The sequence below is a fragment of the Camellia sinensis genome, chromosome 14 (assembly GCF_055761805.1).
Source record: "Camellia sinensis isolate YWXY chromosome 14, ASM5576180v1, whole genome shotgun sequence".
NCBI classification, from domain to species: domain Eukaryota; kingdom Viridiplantae; phylum Streptophyta; class Magnoliopsida; order Ericales; family Theaceae; genus Camellia; species Camellia sinensis.
Window position 1 is genome coordinate 69310696 of NC_138974.1, and position 18737 is coordinate 69329432.

Below are 18737 nucleotides of genomic sequence, written 5' to 3' on the forward strand. Positions count from 1 at the left end.
AAACACAAAGGATTAGGACATTGCCTTGAAGAACACCTATCCTTTGAAGATAATCACCATTCTTAACTCTGTTTTTCCATGCTAACCAACCAAAAAAGTTGGACTTTTGGAGGTACATACTTGATCCACACTAGCTTGGTTGTTTCTTCTACTTCTGATGATTGACTTGTACCCAAAGCTTTGGTGATTATATTGGTGAAGGGATATTTGAAAAGGTAGAGGTTATACTCTTTTTTTGTATGCGTTTGTGTGTGTAACACATGCATTTAGTACTAGTAAACAGAGCTTCCCTTAAAGCAATTTCTACCCAAACCTCTAAAAAATCACAACAATACCTAAGTTTACTGGGGGGAAAAGAATCATAGCTATTTTCATACATTCGCATCTAGAATTTTGTCATAAATGTAAGATTTGTTCTTTGTTATATGAAAGTTTTCACAAAAAAATTTCGTTATGCCCATGATTGCAAACTTACTTACATTTAACAATTTTTAACTCCATTTTTCAAGTTCTCTTGAAGCATATCTCCATACTAACTTTTCTGAATCAATTTTTTTGAAATTTTGGACTTGGTTACAAGTTTATTTTTATGTGTTTGTGTAACAAATTGTCTCTTGGGGATGCAGTTGGAATATTTAAGTTACATGAATCGTCATTGAAGAAAGGTATTGATTATTATCTTTTTCCTATTACAATCTATCAAAAACCTTCCTGCTGGGTATTTTTCACTCAATGGATATCACTTGGCTAAAAGCAGTTTAGTTTTTCACCTTTGCATAAGTCTACTTCAATTGACATTAATATTGGTTAGTTGATTGAATAAACTATATGGATTTACCCCTTATTGTTAAAAGTGATTATATTAATAAATTTTCTTATAATAACTTCTTGGCCGAGGACCTCCATAGAAAGTGCTTGAATATAGGCTTGTTAAGTTAATGACTCGTTCATGCTATTTGCTTTATATGCAATTAACAGGAAACTGTAGAAGATTTACTAAAAAACAAAGATCAAAAGGCATGGCTAAGTATGGGTTTCTCGTTCTTTCCAATGCTATTGTGGCATTTACAGTGAGTTCTTGTCTGAATTCTTCAATTCCTTTACTGTTGTTTAATTGAGACTTTTGCTTAAATCTATGTTGTGAGGATGAAACCAAATCAATTAATTCCATAGGTGATTAATGCATATATGTATTTAAGCAGAATTTAGGGGATAGTAGGATGTTTGATAGATTCATAAATGGAGTATACACTGAGTTTTCGATTGGTTTGTTAAACATGCAAATTGGCCATCTCGTTTGTAGGCAAGCACACCCAATGCTTGTGATTTTTATCTCATACATGCAAGCCTTTCACATTTTATTGGAACTAAACCAATGTAGTTTGTTGGAGGGTTCTTCATGGAACTTGTAAGTTCTAACATGAATAGTGATTTAATTTAGCGATGATAAGGACATTGACAAATATCTTTTTTAGATAGTAGACAAGTACTATTACTCAACCTTGTTTTCATTTGAGTCAATTACAATTATTTAGGAGTGTATTGCTTATCTTCTTGTTGGTCTTGTTGGCAAGACAGTAGCAATTTTATGATCATAAGCTCAACATTTGAATTACATTTGCTAAAACAGTGGCTTTGTTGTTAACTAGTGCATTCAAAATCCATTAGCTAGTATTATGTGAATTGTGATTGTGTAGATCCATCTGCTGATCTTTCTTTCAGCTTTCTTATTTTGATTGTTTTCTTGTTTAAGTGGATATTTGATTATTGGCATGCTATTATCTAAATTTTTACAATGCTTTGCTTAATTAAATAATGTTAATTGTATTTGTTTGTCCTAAGTGCATGAGGAGGCTCAGCCAATGGTTTTTGGCGCAGCTAATAAGGAAACAAGTTTCTTTAATTGCAATTTCTTCCTATTTAAGAGAGTTATCATATAAATCACCATAATGAATTATAATAGGAAAATAGAATGTGTGCAAACTCTGCAACCTGCTACTGGTGACTTTGTTGTTTCTTAGAAACAGTGAGACTAACAAGCCCTGTTAAGATGTTTCACATTTGTATTTACTTTTTCAATTACCAGATATGATCAAATCTCATGAATCATGGTGGGACTATAATGCTCAATTGATAGGGTTCTTGTTGCTTGTTCAAATGCAAATCAGAGCAACTTTCTTGTTGACTCTTTTATCTGCATTTGATTCTTTTTAAATTTAATGAGTAATTTTATGCAATCTTTGTCCGATAGAAACCCATAAAACAAAGTGGTTTGCAAAGATATACTTTCCAAAGCATCATTCTTTGGAGCAGAATTCTCAATCACTCTCATCTTCATCAATACGTCATCATCAAATTCATCATTTTAGCTCCCTCAAAATTATTCTCCGAGATAGCTTGATGAAGTCAATGATATCAAAATTTAGTTATAGTTTTTTCATCTTTTACTTTTTATCAGTGTCTTTTTTACTCTTTCAAGATGGTTTATAATTTCTGACTTCAAATTTGGCTCGTAGGCAATTCAAGACTCGAGAAAATAAGATACAGATAATAAGGCTTCGGAATATGAATTGACATACTCAATTTGCTTGGAGCAAGTTAACTAGGAGACCTTGTTTGAAGCTTGCTATGTTTGCATCAGGTCTCTCTTCTAGCTTTCATACCAATTATTTAACAATTTCCCATCAGTGCGTGTCACATGATGATTCTAATCTTTTGATCTTCATATACAGTGAACATATGCTCAGTTCAATCAATATTTAAGTACTTCGGTGAATTTCCAAATTATTAATGTTGATTTTATTTATTAAGTACTTTGGTTCTACGTGTTGCATAATCCCATCTGGGCAGACCTCAATCCACTACGCTCCAACTTGCATGAGTACAAGAAGTAGAGAAAATGCAGCAAACCTTTGTACCCATTTGAACATTTCTGGAGCTTTTGTGACTTAAAAGCTTTCGAACTTTTTTATTTTTTGGTAATTATAAATTTCCATATTGTTCTGCATGCTAATGTAGATCCCATCTGTGTAGATTTCAATATACTCTATGCTCTGTTGCATCCTAACTTGCACCAGTGCAGAAAAAATGAATACAAAAAAATCTAATCAAATCAGAGCTTTGCTTCCCAAAATTTCAAAAATGTTGTCTCATCATAGTAAATTGAACTTGTTAAATAATTGGTTAGAATCTAGATATGCTTGTCTTTGATTACTCAGCTGCTGCTTTCTTTTGCAGTTCCAAACCAACCTCATGGATCCATCGCCATGCATGATGCAGCGTGATGGATTAGCGTGAAAGACTTAGTAATTCTATGTTTGTCATGTTGTAGAAAATTGAAGATCATGATTCAAACTTAGTCTTAGGAAATCAAGCTTTTAAGTATGTCAATTTAGTTATGAACTTGAATGGATTTGAGCCAGGAAATGAGATCAGTCCCATAAAATTGCGCCATTTGTTTGAAAGTCTGAATGAGACCACGCTTTCTTTTTCCCTCCAGATTAGATTTTTCTGCATGGGACATTTGCATATTTGGATGTTTCATGGAAATGAAATTGTTTTGTGGATACATAATTCTGGTGTTTCATGATATGTTAATTGATAAGACACGATCCATCTTGGCTATATCTCTGTTAATCATCAATGCCCATTAAATGATCACTGTATGCTTGTGACCAAATAGTTGTTCAGTTCCAAATGTGCCCTCGGGTTTTTAGCTTCTTCAAATTAGTGTCTGCACTATCATCCAAATGAGGGTTTTTTGTTATCTTGGTTTTACGACATTGATGTTTTTTATGCCTAATCTAAATATACTCTGATTCTTCTCATTTAAAAAAATAAAATAAAAATGTGCACTTGCCCATGCAATTGCTGCCATTTTGTTTTGTTGGCAGTGATTGAATCTTTCAAAGCTTTTGTTATTTCTTAGTTACAAAGTTATCAAATCGATAATTACAATGGCCCATTCATGTCACCGGCAGGAAGTGGATTCAGAGAATGGGTTCCTCTGCTTATGGGCTGATCTCATTTCCTGGCTGTGGATTGATAAAGTGCTATATTGTATGTTTGATCTTTGAGAGCATCTCCACCATAAATTTAAAGGTTATCTGATGGGTGTTATTTTTTGTTCTAGTTTTCAAGGGCACAAGGAATGGATCAATGAAATGAACTTGTTGGGTGTAGTCAAGCACCCAAATCTTGTAAAGTTAGTGGGATACTGTGCAAAAGATCATGAAAGAGGGATTCAGCAGCTTTTGGTGTATGAGCTCATGCATAACAAAAGCTTAGAGGACCATCTGTTGGCTCGGGTAGCGTCTCCTCTACCATGGATGGCAAGATTAAAAATTGCTCAAGATGCAGCTCGTGGTTTGGCTTATCTACACGAAGAAATGGACTTTGGAGGCTAAAAATTTGTATGATGAATTATTATTAAATTTGTATGATGGATTTATTTTGATTTATAATATAAATTGGTTACTGAATTGTTTTGTAGAGTGGTGTATAATAGCTAGTGGATTTGTTAGTATATTTGAAGGCTATTGAGATATGAGCAGGATATTTGTGAAATAATAATTTAAATTGAATTATAAAATATGGAACAATAAGTTTTGTGATGAAATTTATCGCAGCTATATATGAAAAGTTTTGTTGATTTTGTTGTTTGGTGACTAAAAATTTTGTCACGTATACATCTTTTTGCCACGAAATATATTTCGTCGCCCATGTATGATTTTTTGAGACAAAAAATTTCGTCACCTTTACGTCTTATTGTGACGAAATTATTTCCTCATCAATGATCAACATTTGTGACAAATTTATTCGTCAACAAAAATTATAAATATGGTACTGAATAATTATTTGGTGACGAAAATGAGAATTTTTGGCAACAAAATCTTATTTTATTGGTGACAAAAAATTTCGTCACTGAAGTAATTTCATTGGTTTTCGTCACAGTGGTTTTTAGTGACAAACATTCAATGACGAAACTGGTGACGAAAATATTTCCTCACAAATATCTATAGTGACGAAATTAGCTTTTTCGAGACAAAAAAAATTCATCATTCAAGACCCAACTTGTTGTAGTGAAAGAAGAAAGGAAATAAGGGAGGAGAAAGAGAGAAGGCCCACGTGTTGCTTTCAAAATTGTTTTTTTTTTCTTCTTCTTCTTTTCAAATCAATACAAATATCTATCTATACATATATATATATATATCAATTAAAAGTATATTTCAATATCATTAATGACAAAAAGAATATAATATTTTCTCACCACAAAATATATTTCGCGTGATGGTGCACACCATAAATATTTGTAACTCTCAAGATTATAAAATAAATAATAATAACAATAACAACAATAATACATGGATATAAACGAGTAATGATTGAATCAATTGGGTCCAAAATGAATGGAAGTTAATAATTTAAAACAAATCTCCAGCTGAGATTAAAATATAAATAAATTTTAAAAGACTTAAGGTGGTCCCCACCATTCACATAATTAAATATGAACCAAAACGATTAAGTATGGGTTAATAAAATAAAACTCAAAATTGAATTTATATCTCATTTATTACTCAGGACCCAAGAATCACTATAACTAAAACTAAAAAAAATAATTTTGCCAAGCGGGCCTTACGAAATCGAAATCAAGAAGTAATTCAATTTATTTTCACCAATTTAAATAGAATGGTTCGCGACACCACAATAATAATTGTCACGCCCCCACTCCGCCCCTAGTAGAATGGTGCCGTGATGGCCAGTAATCTGAGATTACCAAAGGCCAACTTACAAAAATTCACACACAATCAGAGTATTACATATGGGGCTTACATGTGCGGAAGCAATATATTTAAATATAAGTAATCCATAAGAGCTGTGCATAGATCAAATGATAGGACATACAACTTAGCATGGTTTTACAACTTGGATACAACAATAAGAAATACAACATACATCTTGACCAAAAGGCTTCTCAAGCCGACATATACAAACGCCATGAAATATAAGCTAAGAAGCATGATCTTCAAGATGCTACAAAAATGCGAATCCAAGGCACGTCGGCAAACATATCGGCAACACATCGGCAACACATCTAGGCCTCATCGCCTTCTTGTTCATCACCGACATATATATATATAGAGGGTGAGCTTGGGTACTCAGTGAATGATATTAGAAATAAAGGGGTTAAATGAATGATTCTCGAGGTCCTTGTCAAAACAATACATATATCATAGCTTGTTCAAAACATGGGATAAATCAAGTTCATCAATCAAATCTTGGCCTTTCAAATCTTCTTGGGATGTTTAATAACATCTACATAATACATGGGGTGATGACATTCCTGATAAAACAAACCCACCTGTTCATAGACCGTCGGTGGCAAAACAAGGGTGCAGTTGCATTATAGTCCCCTGGCACTAAGGACTTTCAAGACAAGGGTGCAGTTGCATTATAGTCCCCTGGCACTAAGGACTTTCAAGAATGTCATCAAAACAAGATAATACTTGATATACAAAATAGGGATAATCATTCATGCTTGATCAAATATTTTTCAAAACAAGGCAAAGCAAAGCTAATCAAAACGTTGATAACATAGCTTTATTAAAAATACCACTCACATAGTTCTTCGGGTGTGGGGGTTTCAAGCGAGGATCCAAGGCCTACAAACACATGGCAGAGTCTACTGAATGCACTTCTCAAAGCAAGTCCTACATGCATGCAGATGATCTTGGGAAAACATGCTGGAGTTAAAACACTATTTTACACGTCAAGAAGACATGCTGGGTACTAACTAGGTCTTGGCCGAGGTCCCACACCTTCTCGCCGAGGTGTGGTCCCGATGGCCACATTCAAAAGCGAAGTCGGGAAAATCTGGGTTTCCCTTTGAGGAACATGAAGAACATGAAAATGGAGAAGATGAAGAACATGTGTCACGCCCTACTTTTTATTACTCGAGGTATTACCAATTTCATTTACTTAATTCCATTTCAGAGATAACATGCAGAAATAAACTCGTATATTCAACTCGTAGAAGTGAATAACATTGCTCTCATTCGTATGCAAGTAAATACAACATGAGTGTAATAAATAAATTTCCCTTGGGCTTACATCATTAATGAATCAAGAAGAAGGGTGCAACCCTTTTACACATATGGCATTCCGCCAACACAAGATAGGCCCCGTGGCCTGCAAATAAGAAGATCCAAATCTTGTAGCACATTCAGCTCAACACCTGAAAAAGATTCAACAACGTGGGATGAACATATAGTCCAGTAGGGATCTCAACATGGCCCTCAACAATAACAACTTACAGATAGCTATGATCATGAATACCCAATCTCATACTTGAATAGTAATGTGACAGTTTATACAAAATATACATAAGTATGAACTTTTCTTGAAAACAACCATTTCAATCAACGCCATAGGCGATTCAATTTTCTTTTCTTTTCATTAACCCCCGTTCCCAATCTTTCATAACATTAACAATACCTTAGGAAATAAATTCACTAAGCCCACTACTCTCTTCCATTTTCCAAACATACACAGATACGCCTTTTCAAAACATATATCTCTTTAAAATATCCGTTCTCCTTCATACTTTCCAAAAGATAAAAAATAAAAAAAAAAGACATTTTGGCTTCTTCCCGATACAATCAAATCTATACATGCACCGTTATAAAAAGGGAGATAACAACTCACCAATATGCATAAGATAAACCAATGAGGCAACTCAGCCCTCCAAAACCGTAACCAACACAATCCATGATATTCCCAAACACACTGAAACATCAACAACAAAACTTTGCTCTACTAGCTATATGCGTAATAAGCTAAAGATACACCTCTCACAACAACATGCCAGTTTACCAGGCGCTAGCTGGAAGGGTATGGTGCCTTAGATTCTCAGCGCAGTCAGTTCTCCAAACGCTAGCTGGAAGGTCACGGTACCTCTGATTCTTAGTGCAAGGTATAACACCACCAACCAAAACATAACAGGGCATAACTAACATGTATAACACATATGCATAAACCATCAAGATACAAGCAATGTGTTAAAGTATATGAACACATAACTACCTCCTCCCGAGCAAGTATACATATATAATGTATCTAAACACTTCATCACATACGATGTTCATTCAACAATGATATAATGCATACACGACAATTCAACACAACCATGTAATCCTCCACCGATGACTAAGGACAAAACCTCTAGATGCAAGTATTAGTACATTTATTAGAGACTCAATTACTATGAGACCACAAACCCAACAATAACATTAACAAGGTAGTTAAAGATACAACCCTCCCACGTGTGTGTATTTAACACTCAAGAAACAACAATCCAATTTTTTATACTTATATCAAAGATACTTTTCTCATTTCATAAAACAAATTCCATTTCCTTTCGTTTTCACCAAAACTAACTCCATCCCTTTTGTTTCCACAAAACCAGTTCCATTCCTTTTGTTTTACAAAACCAATTTCATTGATAATAAAGCCATAACTCACATTAGTCCACTACATTCATTTCAAAACCATTCCAAAGCCAAAGTTAACCCCTTAGGCATTAACACCTTCACCCAGCTCACATTAACAATAGAGATTTACAACATAGGTTAACTACCCTCCCTTTTAATTTACCAAATCAAAATATAATTTAGGGCTTTTTCTTCTATCAGCTATAACATGCTAATTTACACTCCAATTAGCCCAAAACAACTATCAATGATAAAATAACCATTTTTAAACAACCAACCCTAGGTTCCTTCTCATGATTTCAAACAAATCCAACGTGGATAAGATTTTCATGCAATACAAAACTACCACATGTCTATCTATAGACGAAGTATTGAAAAAGAACAAGGAAATCCTTACCTCAAATGTAGAACCCGAGGAGAAGAAGAGCTAAACTCGGAAGTGCTCCAAATACCAAATTTCTCGGATCAAAATGTAGCCCTCAATGATCAACACACTTCTTACAAAGGCCCAAGGTGAGGAAAACACTCCTACTAGATCAAACCCTAGAGAGAAGTTAGGTCTTAGAGTGAGGAGCTCTCAAAAATCGGTTTTGGGAAAGTAAGAGAGAAAAAGGAAAAGTGAAAAGTGATCTAAAATAGCCTAGCTGCCAACTGATATACGACTCTCCCACTCAAGCGGATAAAAGGATGCTCGAGCGTCAAGTACAAAAACTGGACCCGCTCGAGCGCAAGAAGGCCTGCTCGAGCTCCAAGACACAAGAACAAAACACACCCGCTCGAGCGCGAAAACCAGTCCGCTCGAGCGTAGATTCTCCTATCTCTGTATCTTCACCGATAATGCTCACCCCGCTCGAGCGCCAACAAACCCGCTTGAGTTCAAGGAAACTCGCTCGAGCGTGAAAAACACACCTGCAGAAGTTTTGCAGAGGCACGAAATACTGGAACTGTGAAAACCCCGCTCGAGCATAAGGAGACCCGCTCGAGCGTACCACCAAAAATCTGGGCGACAAGGAGTGGAACTAAGGCTCAACCAACCTGTTCGAAACACGCCCAACACAACCCAAAACTCTAAAACAAAGAGTAAAGGGATAGAAATGAGGATAAGACAACAACAAATCTACGGAACCGAGTCCGGATTACAGTTCAACAACAACAGAGAAAATTGGAATCGCTATAACCTCCCCCCCTTAAAGAATTTCATCCCCGAAATTAAGGATATGCCAAAACACAAGGCCAATTGATCGCACAACACCAACACCCGAGTACTAGGAGAGGAACTATTCTCCCTACAAACCTTCGATTCACTCTTACCAAGAAAGAGACTAACCAAGGAAACACGTTCCAAACGACAACACTGTAGGCACAAAAGCTAGAACAAAACCAAACCTTCCCCGAAACAGTTTACCAACATCTGACTAGCGCTTCAAGCTAAGTCACTACTCAACAACCATAATTTCCGATAAAAGGGTAACCAAAGCAAATCTTTTGAGAAAATAATAAGAAAAACATTTTCTTATTCATGAGACGTTTCTCAAAGATAGCCAAATTTTCAATGTTGACAATCCGAAATAAACCTTGCATTTTCTATGCAAAACTCAAAAGTTTTGTAAACATTTTTCACAAATACGGTGTTATCAAAAACACAGAATCATCCACAGTTTATTTGCCAAAAGATCCATTTGGAATTCCTCAAAACCTTTAAATTAAATCAATTTCTCAACAACGCCTTTAGATGGCCCAACCACTAAGAAAATCTTGTTTTCCATTTCTTTCCAAAGAAAAACACTATCAACAACCATCACTCACACAGTGAGGCCAAAACCAACACAAAACATAACATTTCTATAATGATAGTTAATAGAAATAACAGCAGTGCTATCAACACACAAGGCGTAAGAAATTCATGATTTTACAATTTCATTCCACCTTCCTTTACTTAACCAATTTAAAATCATATACATGGCTTAGAACCTGGCCAACAATTAAAAGAGACCACATCTCACATCAACAATACCTCCTTAATACACAAATGACACACATTTTGGTGATGTATCAATATAACATAGAAACACTTCTATACCCCACAATTGATAGCGATATACATTTTAGTGCTATATCAAATCAAACAAATCCGGTTTAGAGGTCCATCCCCCATCTTCCAATAAACCGTGGAGTACATCCCCCATCTCCTCCCACACAATACAATGTATATAAGCAATTATCATATACAAGTTCAATCAATCAATACAAAACTTGATGTATTATTCCAACCGTTAGATGCAATGACATAGCATGTTCGATTAGTTTCAGTTTTCCCTAATCAACATATAGATACTATTCTTGCTAACCTGAGATACAAATCTCACATTCCCTCGAACATTATCACATAACTTATCAATACTACACAACTCTCGAAACCATCACATCAGTCACATTCACCCACGTGTTCTTGATCTCAACAACCAATCTCTAAAAGTGAACAAGGCCCACAGGCCGTCACCAGACTATTTCAACATACGGTACCAAGAATGCAACAACATCAGGATTATTGATCCCATTAACAACTTCTCAATAGAAAAAAAAAAAAAGAGGATTCGAGATTCCATACATACTCCCCAATACACGAGGACTAAACAAACAACACTATGCATTCATATGTGATTCATAAACATGGTGCCTCAGCATCCAACAGTACGCCGGTCAACAACAAAACGATTCATATAATACATCACCGGTCAACAACACAAAAGTTTCCCCTCCAGGGTAATAATACGGGGCTAGCTAATAAGTCGCCCCTCGCGAGGCTCCCGAAGCCTGGCCTGCCCGTTTCTAGTACCGATAGTGCCCTTGACTGGACGGGTACAACTGAGTCTGACTGGGTTTTGAACCACCCAAAGAATTTACACGCAAAGGACAAAAACGTCTACCATGGCCCAGCTGACCACAAACAAAACAACCACCAGACCCCCTATTCTGAGACTGGTCTGAAACCTGCACCTCCCCGGACCCCCCAACAAATGAGTCCGAAACCCCTGGCAAAGGAAAGGAATTAGCCCCTGACTGAGCATGTTTCCGCCTCCACCCCTTACTGAGCCTAGAGCGCTTAAGAACCGAAAGACCTACCGAGATGGTCTCTTCCCCACCCCGACCATCACTCACAACCATGGCCTCTACATGGGCCGCTGCCCCGACTAAATTATAATAATCCTTCCAAAAGGATCCAGCTACCTTCTCCCGAATGTCGAAACACAACCGCCTTTCAAACTCATAACAACGATGCTCCTCTGTTGCCACCAACTCTGGAGCAAACCTCGACAAACTAGTAAACCGCATCTCAAACTGTGCCACAAGAGTATCATCCTGACGCAACTCCAAAAACTGATCCCTCAACCTTTCCCGAGCAGAAGGAGGGAAATACTTGGCCCAAAAGGCCTCGGTAAAAGCAACCCACGTGCTACCTACGGTATTCTTAGCATACTTCCACCAATAACTCGCATCGCCTTTTAATTGAAAAGTCGCCAAAGAAATCCTCAACTCCTCCTCTTCGACTCTGAGCATATCAAGAGTCTTGGTAATTTGCTCCAACCAACTCTCTGCCTCCAACGGTTTAGCCTCCCCTACAAACTCTGGTGGGCCGGAGCGGAAAAACTCTTTAGTAAGCTTGAGAGCATGCCCGCTGCCGCCCTCAGTACGAGCTAGGGCGTCTTGCACTGCCCTCTGTAGACATCCCCCGAACGCCCCGGGAGGGTTTAGCTCTCGTTCTGTTCATTTGGGGTCACTACAGCTCGGACTCTTAAATGTCACGGTTCCTAATCTGAACCAAAGAGTCCAAATCCGGCAAATCGTTTTGAGAAACTGATTTTTGAAAAAAGTAGTGCCAAACATGGACTGCTTTGCCAGATACAGAGTCACCACCTAAATATTTTATTTTGGGAAATTTAGGAAACCCTGACTCAGTGCCAAAAGGCCACGTGTCCGTCATCACCAAAGTTGCCTCGGCTCGGGAACTTGGGTACGATTGGGGAAGGTCACTTCGTGAGCACCCCCGCTCGCCCGGTCATAGACCGGCCTCTACTAAGCATGATATCAATTCTTGAACACATTGTGAGTTCTTATCCGGTTTATTAGCCTAGGTTACTATGTGATGCGCACAGCATATAAATATAGACTGGATCGCCCGAATTGGAACAAAACATTTCATGTTTGTTTTTGAAAGTGGTTTGCTACCTGCAGGTAAGTTTAAAACATTTGATGATTTATTCCAATTTAAGTAACTCAGCCTTCACCCACAGGCATTCAGGCAGTTATATCAAATAAGCACATAGCCTCATGGTAAGCATGCTATTCATGGCAGCACTCACACGCATGCAAGGATGCTAAAGCATAAAACTTACCGGGTACTCCAAGCCAAAACAGAAACTATATTAGAAATCATGCATGATCCTAAGTATACAGAAATGCCTAATGCAACACATGCAAAATGCAACTTAGGCAGGCTCGGCTATTCTAAGATGGTATATGAAATGCTACAACTACCACGTATTCAATTTGGAATTGAAAGTACGATGCAGTTAGTATGGTGCGCCGAGCCCGGTGCATGTAATACAGATGAATGATGCAAACATGCTGTCATACTGTATGCTAATTTAAACATGCCCTAATCTAACCATCGAAAGCGGATAAATAAAAGGGAGAAAGACGTGGGGTTGGAAGGCATACATCACACTCACGCACACTTATTACAGTTGTGCCCTCACTCAGAGGGTCCGAATGAATAATACAGTCCGAATATTACAGTCCCGAATAAAAGAATATTACAGTCCGAAATATTACAAAATCTTAATTAATTAATGAATTAACTAAGAAAGCAAATAAAACTGGCGTGCAAGCCAGGGACTGCCTTGCTTCTGATGGATGATGCATGTCCGAGTTGTCTTGCGCGGAAATCCACCGGAATGCCCCAATTAGCCTCTGTTTACGCCTGTTCTTGAAATGCGTGCCAAGTTCCAAAAGGTTGTTGATTCCTGATTTTGCTGCAACAGAGAGCAGGAAAGGGGCATAGCAATGTATTTGCACAGATATATGCATGTCTCGATCCTCGTGCCACCAATCGCGCATACCGAGGCATGATGGCCGAGGAATCGAAATGCACAACTCAATATAGGATGAATGCACATGAAACTACAGCTAAAACCTAACTCCATCACGGATAATCCGGAGTGTCGGTGACTGGGGAATTGAGACACATTCCGTCACTCGGAGTACGAAATGTACCTCGTTTCCCGTGCCCGGGCTAACTCCTATTCCGAACATGATGCAATATGAGTGATATGCATGAAATGCAACTAAGATATAATCCTAACATACAGAATGCTATGGAAATGAGATGCCTCGAAATGCGTGCACACGGGCACGCAAACCGAGAAAATGACAGAATGCTGAAAATGAGATGCCTCGAAGTACGTGCACACGGACACGCAAACCGAGGCGATGACAGATACAATGAAAATGAGATGCCTCGAAGTGCGTGTACACGGGCACGCGAACCGAGGCGATGATAAATGCGGTGAAAATGAGATGCCTCGAAGTGCGTGCACACGGGCACGCAAACCGAGGCAGTAACAGATACAATGAAAATGAGATGCCTCGAAGTATGTGCACACGGACACGCAAACCGAGGCGATGATAAATGCAATGAAAATGAGATGCCTCGAAGTGCGTGCACACGGGCACGCAAACCGAGGCGGTGACAGATACAATGAAAATGAGATGCCTCGAAGTACGTGCACACAGACACGCAAACCGAGGCGATGACAGATACAATGAAAATGAGATACCTCGAAGTGCGTGCACACGGGCACGCAAACCGAGGCGGTGACAGACACAATGAAAATGAGATGCCTCGAAGTACGTGCACACGGACACGCAAACCGAGGCGATGATAAATGCAATGAAAATGAGATGCCTCGAAGTGCGTGCACACGGGCACGCAAACCGAGGCGGTGACAGATACAATGAAAATGAGATGCCTCGAAGTGCGTGCACACGGGCACGCAAACCGAGGCGATGATAAATGATATGAAATGGCAAATGGGCTTATACCAACATGAGTGAGCCTCAGCCACACTCACATCGGATGCCGTTGGATAAAAATGGAGTGCCTCGAAATACGTGCACACGGGCACGCAAACCGAGGCGGTGCTAAAATGACATGGAAATGACAAATGGGCTTATACCAACATGAGTGAGCCTCAGCCACACTCACATCGGATGCCGTTGGATAAAAAAGGAGTGCCTCGAAATGCGTGCACACGGGCACGCAAACCGAGGCGGTGCTAAAATGACATGGAAATGACAAATGGGCTTATACCAACATGAGTGAGCCTCAGCCACACTCACATCGGATGCCGTTGGATAAAAAAGGAGTGCCTCGAAATGCGTGCACACGGGCACGCAAACCGAGGCGGTGACGAAATGCAATGCAACGTGGCAAAAATGATGTGCAAGCATACTAACAGAATTTCAGCAACAAAATATGGGGAAAAACAGTCCCAAAATGTAGCGAAATGATACCAAATGCATGAAATTGTCCCAAAATGCAACATTAGACACCCGAAATGGCCTATAGCCATGCCAAGCATGCACAATATGGACATGCAATGCAAATACAGAAGCTAGACAGTCCCAAAATATGCACTTTCATAGTTATAAACAAGGCCAAACAGCAAGTATAGGTATGGCAAAAATAGCATGCAAGAATAGGGGCCAAAAGAGGGGTAATGAAGCAAGTGGTATAAACAAAACTCAAACTGAAAAATTTCCTTCTATAACACTGAAGATGAACCAAAAATATGAACATTTACAGTATATGGCAGACCTCAAATCAGTATACAAACATGCTAAAAATGTGATGCAAAACAAGGCTCAAAAGGTGCTATAACATGAAGTATATAAAATAATCACCAAACAGAAAAAAAGTGTGAATGAAACATGAAGTATAGGCCAAAATAAGACCACTTTCAGTTCGGACCAAGGTCCAAAAACAGAAGCAAAGAGGGCTACTAATTTATGCAAAAATGGGGCCAAATAGGGGATATAACTACAAGTGACATATGGAAACACCAAACAATGTTGAGCCCTTCTCCAATGTTGAAGAGGGGCTCAAAATATGCCTCATATCAGTTTACAACATGCTCGAAAATAAATTGTTCATGGGTCAAAAATAGCATGCAAAACTATGACATACAAGATGATCAATGAAGCAAGTGTATTATGGAGGGCTCAAACAGGGTTGAACCCTTAATGAGAAGTGAAGATGAGCTCAAAATATGGTCCTTTTCAGTTAGGGCCGAAGCTTGAAACCAAAAAAGAAATGAGGCTTAGAAATAGATCAAGGAAAAGGGTCAAAAGGATCAAAGTGTAACTTACCCTTGAAGATCCAAGCTTTTGTTGTTTCTTGGGTTGATTTGCAGCTTCTTTAGCCTTCAAGAATCCTCCCTTGCTGCTGGAAATGAGATGGTGGTGGTAGAGCTTGGTGGTGTAGAAGGAATGAAGGTTAAGAAGTTAGGGTTTTTTGGAGAATTGAGAAGGATGGCAATGGAGTTTAGGGTTTGTGCTTGGAGAGGAATTTTTCTAACCCTCAAGAAGAAGACCCTCAGCTGGTTATAAGGTCAAGAAAGGGGTGTAAAAGGGGGGTGAATTGGAGAGCATAATTCTCTCCCAAAATATCCCCCGGATACAGAAAATATCTGGGGGATATTGCCCCACAGCTGTAAAGGGTACAGTGAGAAGAACACGGCCGGCCTCTCACTTTTGCTGGAGGTGGCCGGCCGGCCACACCCCCTAGCCGGCCGGCTAGGGGTCAAAAGGGTCAAGGAGCTTTTCTGGCCGGCCAGATATTGGGGAGGTAGCCCTATGTATGTACAACACAACCATGTAATTGAAATTCCAAGAAAGTGGGCCCAAGGGGTTCAACAATGGCTCGGAAAGAGGGGGTCAAAAGGGTCAAGTTGACTTACTGGCCGGCCATGAACTTTTAGGGGCCTCTCAGGTGTGTACATCACAAATATGTGGTTCAAAGTTCAAGAAAAAAGGTCCAAGGGGTTCAACATTAGCCCGGAAGAAAGGGGTCAAAAGGATCAGGTGACCTTAGTGGCCGGCCACCAACTTTTAGTGGCCTCCCAGATGTGTACATCACAGATATGTGGTTGAAAGTTGGCAACACTAGCTCTAAGGTATTCAACATTAGCCCGGAAGTGCGAAAAAACGGGCGCCGGGAGGCTCCGGAAGAGAAATAATTGGTTGCTGCAACAATTGCTGGCCTCCCACCCTTCAGTGACCTTCCCTGTGATAAAACAGAGGTACCTGCCAAAAATGAGCGAAAACCGTTGCAAAACGAATGTTCCGGAGCCAAAACACGTAGTTCGGGGTCCCGGAAATGGGCTGTTAAGCACCGAAAATGGTATTCGACCTCGAAGTGGGTTTCTCAGCCCCCAGTGTCCCTCAAAATGGATGAAATAGGATGTATGCCAAAAATCAGAGCAATAGGAGGTGGTTAAGCGGTCCCGAACCGAGGCACACGGCCTGACGGCTCCGAAAACCGGGAACCGGACTCCGAAATGGGAAAAATGGCCTACGGCCACCAAATGTAGCCTACGGACATTGAGAGATGGTCTACAGGACCTCTCCCTCCTCTCGGGGAAAGAAGCAGAGAAAACTGAGTCTGGTTCGCAAACCGAGACAAGGCACAGAAGAGGGTTAAGAAGTCTGGGGGCAGGGCTCACGGCCGTGACTCTGAAGCTTCTGAACAAGCACACTAAGCAACATCACCAAGTGCTCAATCGGTGACGTCTGAGTCTCAAGGTCGGTCAAAAATGGGTGTCTACACCCTCACAATCTCACGTGCGATATCCTCGCCGACAGCCAATGCTGCAACGGCGGGTGCTAAAGGAACTGCTATGCCCCTACCGACACTCCTACTATTCAACCGTCCTCTACTTCCTCGTGTAGGCATCCTATAAAGCACAAAAGTAAATACCACGCTTAGTGCACAACACAAGAGCCTTCTCTGAGGCACACACCACTACTATTAAGTCAGAAAACTCACTTAGTCACAAAATATACATCTCTATTGCATATAATCATCTAAACATGTAAACACATAATCGAATCAAGTCCACAAAGATAGCCACTCATCTCGGAACTCTCAAGGAATTCCTATCAGAAACCACGTTGATCAGGCGTGTTTCCGAAAGGACCTCAAAGCAAGTTCACCGGCCATGAATACTACCCGAGAGACTGAATCCCATGCTCACATAAATGCAGCACACAAGTCCTAACTTTCATGATATCAATATGCAACGTCCTCACTATATGTAGTAAACCCACTGTGGTAAAAACCACTTCCCACGAGCCCAAAGTATTCAAACCCGGCTCGCTCTGATACCAAGTTGTCACGCCCCACTTTTTATTACTCGAGGTATTACCAATTTCATTTACTTAATTCCATTTCAGAGATAACATGTGGAAATAAACTCGTATATTCAACTCGTAGAAGTGAATAACATTGCTCTCATTCGTATGCAAGTAAATACAACATGAGTGTAATAAATAAATTTCCCTTGGGCTTACATCATTAATGAATCAAGAAGAAGGTGCAACCCTTTTACACATATGGCATTCCACCAACACAAGAGAGGCCCCGTGGCCTGCAAATAAGAAGATCCAAATCTTGTAGCACATTCAGCTCAACACCTAAAAAAGATTCAACAACGTGGGATGAACATATAGTCCAGTAGGGATCTCAACATGGCCCTCAACAATAACAACTTACAGATAGCTATGATCATGAATACCCAATCTCATACTTGAATAGTAATGTGACAGTTTATACAAAATATACATAAGTATGAACTTTTCTTGAAAACAACCATTTCAATCAACGCCATAGGTGATTCAATTTTCTTTTCTTTTCATTAACCCCCGTTCCCAATCTTTCATAACATTAACAATACCTTAGGAAATAAATTCACTAAGCCCACTACTCTCTTCCATTTTCCAAACATACACAGATACGCCTTTTCAAAACATATATCTCTTTAAAATATCCGTTCTCCTTCATACTTTCCAAAAGACAAAAAAAAAGACATTTTGGCTTCTTCCCGATACAATCAAATCTATACATGCACCGTTATAAAAAGGGAGATAACAACTCACTAACATGCATAAGATAAACCAATGAGGCAACTC

At 39.2% G+C, this 18737-nt stretch overlaps 1 long non-coding RNA gene across 1 annotated transcript; it reads left to right on the top strand.

The window, feature by feature from the left end:
* The first annotated feature begins 2153 nt into the window (after positions 1–2153).
* LOC145807548 (uncharacterized) lies at positions 2154–4631 on the top strand. The gene is made up of 2 exons (XR_014350738.1): positions 2154–2641; positions 4133–4631. It is a non-coding gene; the product is annotated as an uncharacterized LOC145807548 (long non-coding RNA).
* Positions 4632–18737: the final 14106 nt, after the last annotated feature.